This window comes from Esox lucius, chromosome 23, assembly GCF_011004845.1.
Source record: "Esox lucius isolate fEsoLuc1 chromosome 23, fEsoLuc1.pri, whole genome shotgun sequence".
Lineage (NCBI taxonomy): Eukaryota > Metazoa > Chordata > Actinopteri > Esociformes > Esocidae > Esox > Esox lucius.
The window spans coordinates 22,206,829-22,218,409 of record NC_047591.1 but is presented as its reverse complement, the minus strand read 5'-3'; positions in this window follow the sequence as shown (position 1 = coordinate 22,218,409).

The window sequence follows — 11,581 nt, the reverse complement described above, 5'->3', positions numbered from 1 at the left end:
CGGTGTCGATGTTTACAGGCAGTAGCAAAACCACAAACGTACATGATTAGCTAAAATGTTTTTGATAAAGCCACGAAAATTCCCCTGAATGTTTTACTGACAATATACAAGCGCCAAAGGAGTCTTGCAACTACAGTACAACCACAGAATGAACAGGCAGGCTTTCCACCTCAGCTGTGTACACCAACCTACAGCGTGTGACAACCAACCTACAGCGTGTGACAACATCAGCGTGTGACAACCAACCTACAGCGTGTGACAACATCAGCGTGTGACAACCAACCTACAGCGTGTGACAACATCAGCGTGTGACAACCAACCTACAGCGTGTGACAACATCAGCGTGTGACAACCAACCTACAGCGTGTGACAACATCAGCGTGTGACAACCAACCTACAGCGTGTGACAACATCAGCGTGTGACAACCAACCTACAGCGTGTGACAACATCAGCGTGTGACAACATCAGCGTGTGACAACATCAGCGTGTGACAACCAACCTACAGCGTGTGACAACATCAACCAGCCAGAGCGATTCGCTAAAATTTATGAGGGAAAAGCAGGTAGAGCCCCACAACTGTTTAATCTCGCTGTCAAATTTCGCTGTCAATGAACATCGTCGCAATGCAAATACAGCATTAGGAACTTGCCTGTCTGACCACTGAGCACATTTTATCAAAGCCAATTCACAAGAGAGATGCTAAGTGAATGATATTTAGTAAGTTCAGAGTAAAGGAGCTAGATAGAAAAGTGGTCAACTGTGTAGGTAACTACTTTATAACAAAATCGTGTATAATTCCTGATAGACGCTGGCAGCAAGCAATGTCTCTGATTTGTAACCTGATACCTATTTAAGAACCAAGCAAACTATATTAATAATTTTTTGATGTACATCAATCTATTCTGCCAACAATGCCTTACTCCGTTTTGGAATGCCTCATTAGATTTGATAGTTATTTGTAAAACATAATACAGTAATAATGTTTTATTTAATGTATTTTACATATAATTTTCATTGCTTTATTACTGTAAACTACATTAAATCCTGTTCCAATTTAGAGTGATGGGCCACAGTGTTACAGACCAAGAACAAAATCATGAATGTCAGGCTCTAATATAAAAAGCTTAACTGATCACAGACCAGCACTGAATACCAGAAAAAGGCTAATGTAGTCTACATGATTTAAAATAAAAGCTACAGTATTTCTACTGTCTGTAACTGTTAACTTGTGTTCTGCCTCCGTGTTCCAGAAGTTGAACAGAACTTTCACAATTTAAAAGATTAATCTATCCGAGAAACCGTGGTCTGGATAGATAACTTTAGCAAAACTGGGCCCAAGGGTTCTCAGGAGCACACTGCTGTTCTGCTGCAGAGATGATAAAGGCTGAGGATCATTGAACTGTTCGTGGCCTAGACACGCACGCACACACACACACACGCAAGCACGAAAGCACCAACATTTTATCATTAGGGAAATGGATCCTCTTCAAACACACAACTTAACATACACAGCCACATTTCTTCTCTTTGAAATTGTTTGAGTGAAAGGACAACCAATCAATAGGCCACCTTCCTATGTAATCTCAGACAGTTTGACAAATGATAGAGTCCGTTTGACTGACTCTGAACGATCAAAGCTTCTGTGTGGGTTTCAGGACAATGGGTCAGTCTGAGTATGTACAAGGCAAGTATTTCATTTTGGTGAAGAATTCTGCCAGGTACGTCTTAGATGGACGACTCCGAAATAACAGGCAAACAAAAGCAATCATCTTTTGATTAAAGCCCTAAGAATCCCCACCTGTTTTCCTAAGAGAACATCTTTCATCTAAATTCCTGCTCCCTCTGGTTGACCCCACGGTTTGTGTCCGTTATCCTGGCACCAAAGAAGAAGAATCTGAGGCTTGTAGCTCCAACCTCCTGCACAGTGGCTGGTGGGTTTAGGGCTGGATAAGGAGGGTGAGGGGGGTGTTAAGAGGAGCATCTTTCATTACGGCACAGGACCCCGGGGAATTGGGAACCCAGGCCGGGGAAAACATAGTTGGGAGACGCCACAACTTAGCGTCTCGGGAGAGACAGTGAACAAAGGATCATGATTCTGTTGATAAGCCCACTCTTTAGGTATGTTGTGGACGTGTTCAGTGGGAGGGTCAATCAAGGGTCAGAGCTAGAATAGTGCCGGTGGAGAACTGGAAGGTTTACCCCTAGCCCCTAACCCTGACCCCCTAACCGTAAAGGTTAACTTTACATTGACCCTCTAGCCATATAGGTTAACTTTACATTGACCTCCTAGTCATATAGGTTAACTTTACATTGACCCTCTAGCCATATAGGTTAACTTTACATTGACCCTCTAGCCATATGGGTTAACTTTACACTGACCCCCTAAACTCTATAGGTTAACTTTACACTGACCCCCTAAACTGTATAGGTTAACTTTACACTGACCCCCTAAACTGTATAAGTTAACTTTACATTGACCCCCTAAAGTGTATAGGTTAACTTTACATTGACCCCCTAAAGTGTATAGGTTAACTTTACATTGATCCCCTAACCGTATAGGTTAACTTTACATTGTAGTTTCAGTGATTTAAGCAGATGCTCTTACCCAGAGTGAATAACAGTCAGTAAATCTTTAGATACCCAAGTGAAACAACAGCATCACAGTTGTAGTGAATAAATATCCCAATAAAGAGGGTTTCCGCGCTACAACAAAGATCAAGTACCAATTTCAAATTGTGACATTTATCCAAGCTGGATCCCAGTGGTTTCTCCACCAGGGCCAGGAGTAGGGGCCGGTTTTGCTCAGAATACTTGGTTTAGGTGAAACACTTGGGTTGCTCTACCTCAACGTCTGTTTTAGAAGATCATACACAGCTTGCTCTGACAAATTCTACATTTCCTCCAGTATGCTGCAGCTTGGGAGCCATTTTACCTGTGTTCACATGGAATAACATCTCCTTTCATTTCCCCTTTGCAATAAACATAATCCCTACTCTAGGTAGAGAAAGGGGGCCGTAAACCAAGGGGAGGAACATGAAAAATAGGAGGAGTCACAAGTTAAGAACCAAAATCTGCCCTGAACGGTTTCTATTTTACGATGCTCTCTAATGTATTCTTGGGTCTCTGTGAAGGTTTTCATCTCGACACATTGTTTAGTGTTTTGTTTAGGGTTTGGCAAAAACTGAAACTGGCCTAGTGTTTTGAATACTTTCTGAATTTATTGGAATTTAACTCTGGCTACAGGTGCACTCCAAACATTCACATTTTCTTAACGCCTCCGCCCAAAAATCATTAAATCAGCCAATATATTTAGTGAGGGGTTACACACAAACTGACGTTGTAAATTCAAACTACCCCTTTAAGTGAACTGCCCCTTTAAGTAATGTGTAACTTTTTCTGTAGTTTCAAATTTACAGGGATCTGTTAAGGTTCTTTTTCTCCTTGTATTGAATTCCATTTCTATGCCCTGGGAATTTCAGTGCACTCTCTGAATCGACAGGAAAATATATGTAAGTGACCCCAACCCTGCCCCAGTATATTCAACAACACAAATCAAGCATTATTATAATTTTTTATCTAGTTTGCAAGGACACCACATTTGAATTTGAATTACTACACGGGAACTACATTATCACTTCATTGTTATTTCACAATTACTACATTTCCACTAAAAGTTAAACCCTTCTTTTGATGGTTGTTGGATTAGGGGACTTCCATTTTCATCTTGAGTGTTGAATCTTCTACTGACATCCATTCATTGTGTGGCGGCATGGTTGAGCCAGTCAGACGATCAGCCTTCACCTGTATCCAACACAACAAACTTCCCCTCCGACACATCCTTTTTTCAAAACCCTCATGGCCCCGGTGTGAGCCAAGGGCTCCGTTGGGTCTCAAGGAGCGAATGATTCAATGCAACTGTTCAATAAGCAGCCATTTCCTTCACAACATTTAATTAGTTTCCTAAAGATGTCTTCGGATACATGATGATGAATGGAAAGTACTGACCGACTGGTTCATCAAGCACTGCAGTGCACGTTTTGCGTGCGCGTGCCTGCGGTAAGGGGATGGTTATCAATGTAATTACGGTAATGCCAGGGGCCTCCTAAAGTGCGCCCCGGCCCGTTCTGTTGTGCGATCTGGGCCGAGGCTGCGTCACGGCACGTTGCTGGTCTCATGTGAAAACCAAACTAGCTGGAGCAACACCGAGGTGGAGGAGTTTACAACAATATTTACTCTGCCTGTCATTGCTATCAAAAGCTTAATTCAATTAGGCTGCAGTTTTCAGCAAGCCTCAGGGTCAACAGGGCAACGTTCAAATAGGGAGCCACTGGAGGGAGAGACAGGGAGAGGGAGAGACAGGGAGAGACGGAGGACTCAGTCAGGGGACCCGAGCTGGATGGCAGCCCAGAGCGCTGGTGCCAAACGGGGCTTGACAAGGGCCAATTCATGGGATTCAACTATGGGAACCTCTCTCAACTGGCCACAGTAGAACTGCAGCCAACACTATTCTCAGAGAAAATCTCAGGAATGGGAGCGGTTCCGATCCGAGTCGTCCAAGCTATCTAAACATAACTGGTCCCCCACTAGTCAGAAGGTCTGGAGGATACGCTCAGATGACCCGTGAGATAGCAGTTTGGTCAACAATTTGTCAAAGAGGAAACACATCAGTTGTATTGTGTGTATTGAATGTATACACACACACACACACACACACACACACACACAGACACAATTGTGTTACAATTACAAATCCGACTGGAATCCAGCTCATGTTGGGATATCCAACAATTAAAATGTTTAACCACCCGCCCCAACCTGTATTGAGATGACTGAATATCCAGACCCTACAGCAAAGTCCAGGCACCTACATGTCTGATTTGTTTAGAAAACTTGTTAGTTTAGCTGAATCCTCAAAGTCCACCCAGTTCAAATTAAAACATGAATAAAGCGACTGGTTAAAATGCCCTTTATTTTTTACAGCGCACTCTTGCTAATATAATACCATTATGACAGCGTCCCATTACATTGTATTTACTTAACATCCACAGAACAACATTGAATCTCCACTTCATCTTCGGTTCCACCTAAGACAACCGTTCTAAACCCTTTGTTTGTACAGATGGCACGTTCTCCTCGGTTCCACCCGGCACTATTTTCATTTCAAAGGCAACAACTTCCCCCTGGAGCAGCCTCTGACTGGGTCCAGTGGCAACATGTACTTAATGCTTTAATAAGAGTTTGGGTTTGACTCCGGGCCGCCCGCTTCGGATCCCAGTCTATCTCCCTGTGTATCTAAATCTGGATTTCCGTGCCGACCCGGGTCTGTCTGAGAAGCGTCTAAGCAGGATTTGGGGAAAATGCAAACCATGTGCATTTGGATGCCACGGCAACATGCATCCTCTCCCCGCCTCTCTCCCCGCCTCTCTCCCCGCAGCCCCTTGGTTGTGACCGTCTTCCAAAGCTGTAGCCATGGCAAGATGGCTGCTCCGAAAAGCCCCTGTTGATTTCTCCCCATGATGCATTGCAGGAACTAAATAATGGATGCTTCCGGACTGAGCTGACTGGTGCTCTACAGACTATTAGTGACATTTCAAGTATCCATGAGCTGAGACCCTAACCAAATTACCCTTATTCTAACCATAACCCCTATTCTAACCAAATTACCCTTATTCTAACCATAACCCCTATTCTAACCAAATTACCCTTATTCTAACCATAACCCCTATTCTAACCAAATTACCCTTATTCTAACCATAACCCCTATTCTAACCAAATTACCCTTATTCTAACCATAACCCCTATTCTAACCAAATTATCCTTATTCTAACCATAACCCCTATTCTAACCAAATTACCCCTATTCTAACCATAACCCCTATTCTAACCAAATTACCCTTATTCTAACCATAACCCCTATTCTAACCAAATTACCCTTATTCTAACCATAACCCCTATTCTAACCAAATTGCCCTTATCCTAACCATAACCCATATTCTAACCAAACTGCCCTTATCCTAACCATAACCTCTATCTTAAACATGGGCCCTAACCTAACCATAACCCTAATCCTAACCATGGCCCCTATCCTAACCATAACCCTAATCCTAACCATAACCCCTATCCTAACCATGGCCTGTATCCTAACCATGACCCTTAATCCCTAATTGAAACATGAGGAAGCAGTTCCTAATAACATAGGGTACATTGTCAGAGCTTAAATTGGGATAAAATAAGTGCAGTAACTGACAAACCGCACATTAGACTATATTAATCAAAATGTATGTGTTAATAAGGCTTGTTCAATTAAAGTAGCCTATCTCAGATCTCTTTTGCCTAAAAAAGGAACCGGAACACTGTTTGCCTAAAGTCAAGCACTGTATATTATTATATAACATTATTACAAATCATGTGTAACTTGTGAGACGTTCACCTATAAGAATAGCTGTCAAGAACATGTGTCTGGTGCTAATTGGGAAAACTCTGTGACAGAATCGGAGGTGATTTGTAGCCCCAATATCTCCTGTAACCCACCATGGTAGAGGATCAGAGAATAGAGCTCATTAATTCAGCAATCATTTAGTTTCCACTTCATGTCAAAGGAATGTAAACAAGTCCTCCTGACCCAGAGACAGATTTACTAAATTTGCTGAGGTAATGGTTGATTTGAAATCCAAACTCTTGTACCTGATAGGTGAATTTTTGATATTTAATGTATATTAATGATGTGAACGACAATATATTTGTAAGACCTTTAGTTATTTTGGAAAAAAACTGTATATTGCTGTAATCATGTTGTTTCCCCCTGGGTAGAACTATTTGTGAATAAACATCTTACTCTGATAAACCATTTTCTCAATGTCTACATCAGTTGATGGAAAACAACCGTCAAATACTTTCAGCAGTCATATATACAGTACATTTCTCTTAATCTCTTCATTTTTTACTGCCAAGCACGACACCAGGTCATACGATCAATTTGTGGAAAAATGTCACACAAGTCAGACAGCACCTTTCATTCACACCTTATTGTTATCACAGAGATTATTGAAACAATAAGGAAAGGACAGATGCAAACAAATCGATCCTGCGCCAAGCCAGCAGATCAATGCAGAGATATGTGGTCACAGCCTTCTGGGTAAACAGCCACAGAATGAGAATTTGATCTTGACTTGGAGTAAAATGACATTTAGGGAGTACTCTTTCTGTTTTGGTCACACAGACATTGGAGAACCATGAAAGCAAAGAGTGAACATTCAGTGCTGCTCTTGTTAATTAATATTGTCATGTTTTATTACAATCAGTTCAGAATCTCAATATTTCTTATTTCATAGAAGCCGACACAATGACATTCTTGTTCATGAAGTGGCGAGGCCACCCAATCCAACCACCCGTGGCTCCAACATGGACACCTGGTCGGTATGTAGCGACCAGGATCACAATGACACAGCTGCACTACGAGTCAGATTCCAAGAGTGCTGCGCCACTCGAGAACCGTCCTTATATAATTTTATTGTTAAAAATCTGCACGTTATTGCAGAATGCTCTCCACCCCTCGTTACCAGGAACGTCTCCCTTCACCCCCCCCCCCCCTCCGGAGTTCAATGTTCTCCCCCAACTAATAACAAACCAATCAATACATGGAGCAAATTTAATGTCTTCATGCTTCTGGGATGCCCCGGGATTCAACCTTTTGTGAGAGAAGACAAAAGTGCTTTATGTGAGAAATGACTTTGGTATTACGCCTTGACCTTTGAGGTCTTTGGAAAAGGTTTGCCAATTTCATAAGACACCATGACATCTTTTTTAAATTGTTGTTAATACGTTTTTATGATCTGTCTCAAGCAGAGCGATTGTGTGTGTATAGCAAACCTAACTACTGATTAAAAACAATGGCATGCAATTATATTTTGCTGGAGATACCAGTGCGATTAGCAACTCTTATGGCTAAAAGAATGAGCCATTATTTCTGTAATAATAGAAACCTCTATCCATTGTGGAGCTTCCACATTTTACAAAAAGAAACAATGTAGCTTGCATTGTGTGATTCTGAGCAATATTAGTAAGTTAGTCTAGAAGTTAGTTCAGAGTACGAAAAATAAATCAGTCTGTGTCTAGTTTTTGCATATCTTCATAATTAATATTTTCTGATTTGACAGAAATAATGCAATGGTACAACTAAGAACCTCTTAAAACACGTTTGAACCAGGGGTTTCCTTACACAACTCTGTTGGGTTGTATAAGGCCCTTCAAAGGCCTTAGGATAGTGTGTTAATACAGTATGCATTCTTATAAATTATAAGTGCTAAATAGGCTTGAACTGGTGGAACTATACATATGCTGCTTGTTTGAAGAAAAAAAGCTGCAAAGGCAACACTGTAGTTTGAAGATCCTTCATAAAGGCTTCAAGAAAAAACATTTAGATAATATAATTATTCTATGTTCTAGGTAGAACCATACACACAGGGTTCTATGGAGAACCCTACATAGGGCAAAGGGTCTTTGCAGCTTTTTTTTAGGTACCTAACAGTCTTTCTCAAGAACAGGACAAAGATTTTTTACCTCAGGGATTTGATTCACCTTTCCAGTTACTGGTCAGATCCTGTAAGCAACCAAGCACCCCCCACTGCCCCCCTGTGTGCCAACCCATGGGATCAAGTGAATCGCTTTTAAAGTCACACAAACACACACATGAGCTTGCTGAAACACACGCACACAGCTTCTTTTTGATCTGTGCGTCAGGTGTGCTGTGTTTCCACGGTCAGCTGAACCAGGCTGTTTCATGTCTGCGGCCCAGCCCACCTTGGTTACCCACCAGTAAACACTTAGAAGTGGACCCTCCCCAAGTAACCTCAAAGACACGCACACACGGACCACGAAGGCATTCCATCCTGGCCATATTTCCCATTTGTCCGTTGGAAATCACTATCAAACAATGCTGAGACAAAATGGCATGCGTGTCGGTCTGTCTGACTGTCTGGACATAGAAATCTCATGTAAACCTAATTCATGTTAAAATAGAATGCTACTATTCACTATACTGTATAATCCTATAGTCTTGTCTAGTTAACTTTAGTGAACTGAAATACACTGTTCATTACCAGAGTATACCACCATCTGTAGCTAGTAGGCCTACTCAACTGAAAGCCGTGGCTTATGAGACCATTAGGATAGCATGGAAATTACATAATGTAATTTGTTACTGTTCCTGTAGCGTGGGCAACCAGTTTGTAATAGCAGCAACAAGGCATGCTACAGCAGGAGGACACAGCATGACAGCAGCACAGTACTAACAAGGAGACATTATAACCCATCCCATAGAGACACCCAACTACAGCAGGAGGACACAGCATGACAGCAGCACAGTACTAACAAGGAGACATTATAACCCATCACATAGAGTCACCCAACTACACCAGGAGGACATAGCATGACAGCAGCACAGTACTAACAAGGAGACATTATAACCCATCACATAGAGTCACCCAACTACAGCAGGAAGACACAGCATGACAGCAGCACAGTACTAACAAGGAGACATTATAACCCATCCCATAGAGACACCCAACTACAGCAGGAGGACACAGCATGACAGCAGCACAGTACTTACAAGGAGACATTATAACCCATCACATAGAGTCACCCAACTACACCAGGAGGACATAGCATGACAGCAGCACAGAACTAACAAGGAGACATTATAACCCATCACATAGAGACACCCAACTACAGCAGGAGGACATAGCATGACAGCAGCACAGTACTAACAAGGAGACATTATAACCCATCACATAGAGACACCCAACTACAGCAGGAGGACATAGCATGACAGCAGCACAGTACTAACAAGGAGACATTATAACCCATCCCATAGAGACACCCAACTACAGCAGGAAGACACAGCATGACAGCAGCAGGCACGGACCGACCTGGTGGCAGGAAAACAGCAGGACATGTTCAGACAACAGGACAACACAGCAGAACAACAATGAACTGGCACGTCACACGAAGAAGCTACAGGTGTCAATAAATGTTTCTTCCCGAAAGATGAGCCCAGTGGACACCAGACACAGTGAGAGGAAACGGCGACGGAGGCTTGTCCGTGCTGTTTCAGACCACTACTGATGCGTGGAACAGTGAGAGCTCCGATATCATGAGATCAAGTGTCTCTCAACTGTCTTCAGTAGCGTACTCTGCCTAACCTGCACCATGGATTCTGCCTCCTTCCCTTCCTCCCACAACCCATTCTGACAGTCTTCATAACAACTGACTAAAGCATTTAAATCAACAACAAAAACACAACAACAACAGTTGTCTGTGGCTTTATGAGTAATGTGATTGTACTGTACGTCACATTTTATTATGGAATTATGGTCAAGTAAAAAAAGCATCAGTTCGAAGTGAGCAATAACATCGATATCTTGAGAGAAATCTTTGGACTCCGAACACTTGGGCCGGGATTGAATCCAAAAGCTAACGAGAACCGCTGGGGCTTTGAAAAGGAAATTCTGGATTGGGCAGATGTCCGCAGTGTATCCCGAAAATGGTACGTGATTGGAAATCCCTGTGAACATTGCCTTTAAAAACCTCAGTGCCCACGTCCCATTTTTGGATTACTTAGTACACAAGAGTCCATCATGCATCAGCCTCCTGGGGCTGAACAGACTCCTAACCCTGTCCTGTCTCAGAATCTTCTTAGTTAATCCATCCCCGCAGAGAGAAAAGGAGGTGCTTTACCTTTGGCCTCCACGCGAACTCTGGAAGCTAGATACTCCTATCCAACCAACCGCTCTGGGGGGACCTGCTGAATGTTATTGGGTTGGAACATATTTTTGAGATAACCGTGGCAACGCACTACCGGCCTGAGCGTGGGAGACACCGGAGACGGGCTAGACATTCCTGGAGCTTCGGGAGGTCAGAAATGTAGTAATAGTCACCAAAATGTCTGGAGACTACATTTCCCCCCAAACACCCTCCCACTGACCCCCCCATGTCTGGTCCCGGACTGGTATGGTGTTCACGCCATGTTGGAAACGGGGGAAGTCGACACTGGGGAAAACACAAGTGGGCAGCCCTCCAACTTGTAATTGCGAAACCAAGAAAAGTACCAATGTTTGTCTACTCCAATCTTTCCAATACGCTGAACAGGCACCGCCGAAATTGACACCAAACACGGCCAGGATTTCAGCTGTCCATTGTTCGAAAATGTTTCACGCTTTCCTCACTAAACTCGGAGCACCTGATCACTCAAAGTCATCGCTCTGAAGGTGACAAGTCATTTCCTCGATCACTTCGACACAACATGAATGCGGGATGCCAGGCATCCATTGAGCCTCCTCGGTCAGTCTGGAGGCCACCCTCGGGGACTCAGACACCAGGTCAGCCGTCGGAATTTAGGCCGGGGATCGGACGAGGCCTGCAGCTGTGAGGGGAATTTCTGGTCCGCCTTCCGCCACAGTTTTCTCCGTGTCCTATTGTCAGCAGTGAGAGGTCCCGGAGAGCTCCGTCTGCGTCTGTGATCCCCTAAATCAGCCAACTTGGGGTGAGTTTTTGTTCATGGGGACATGGGTCACTAAGGACAACG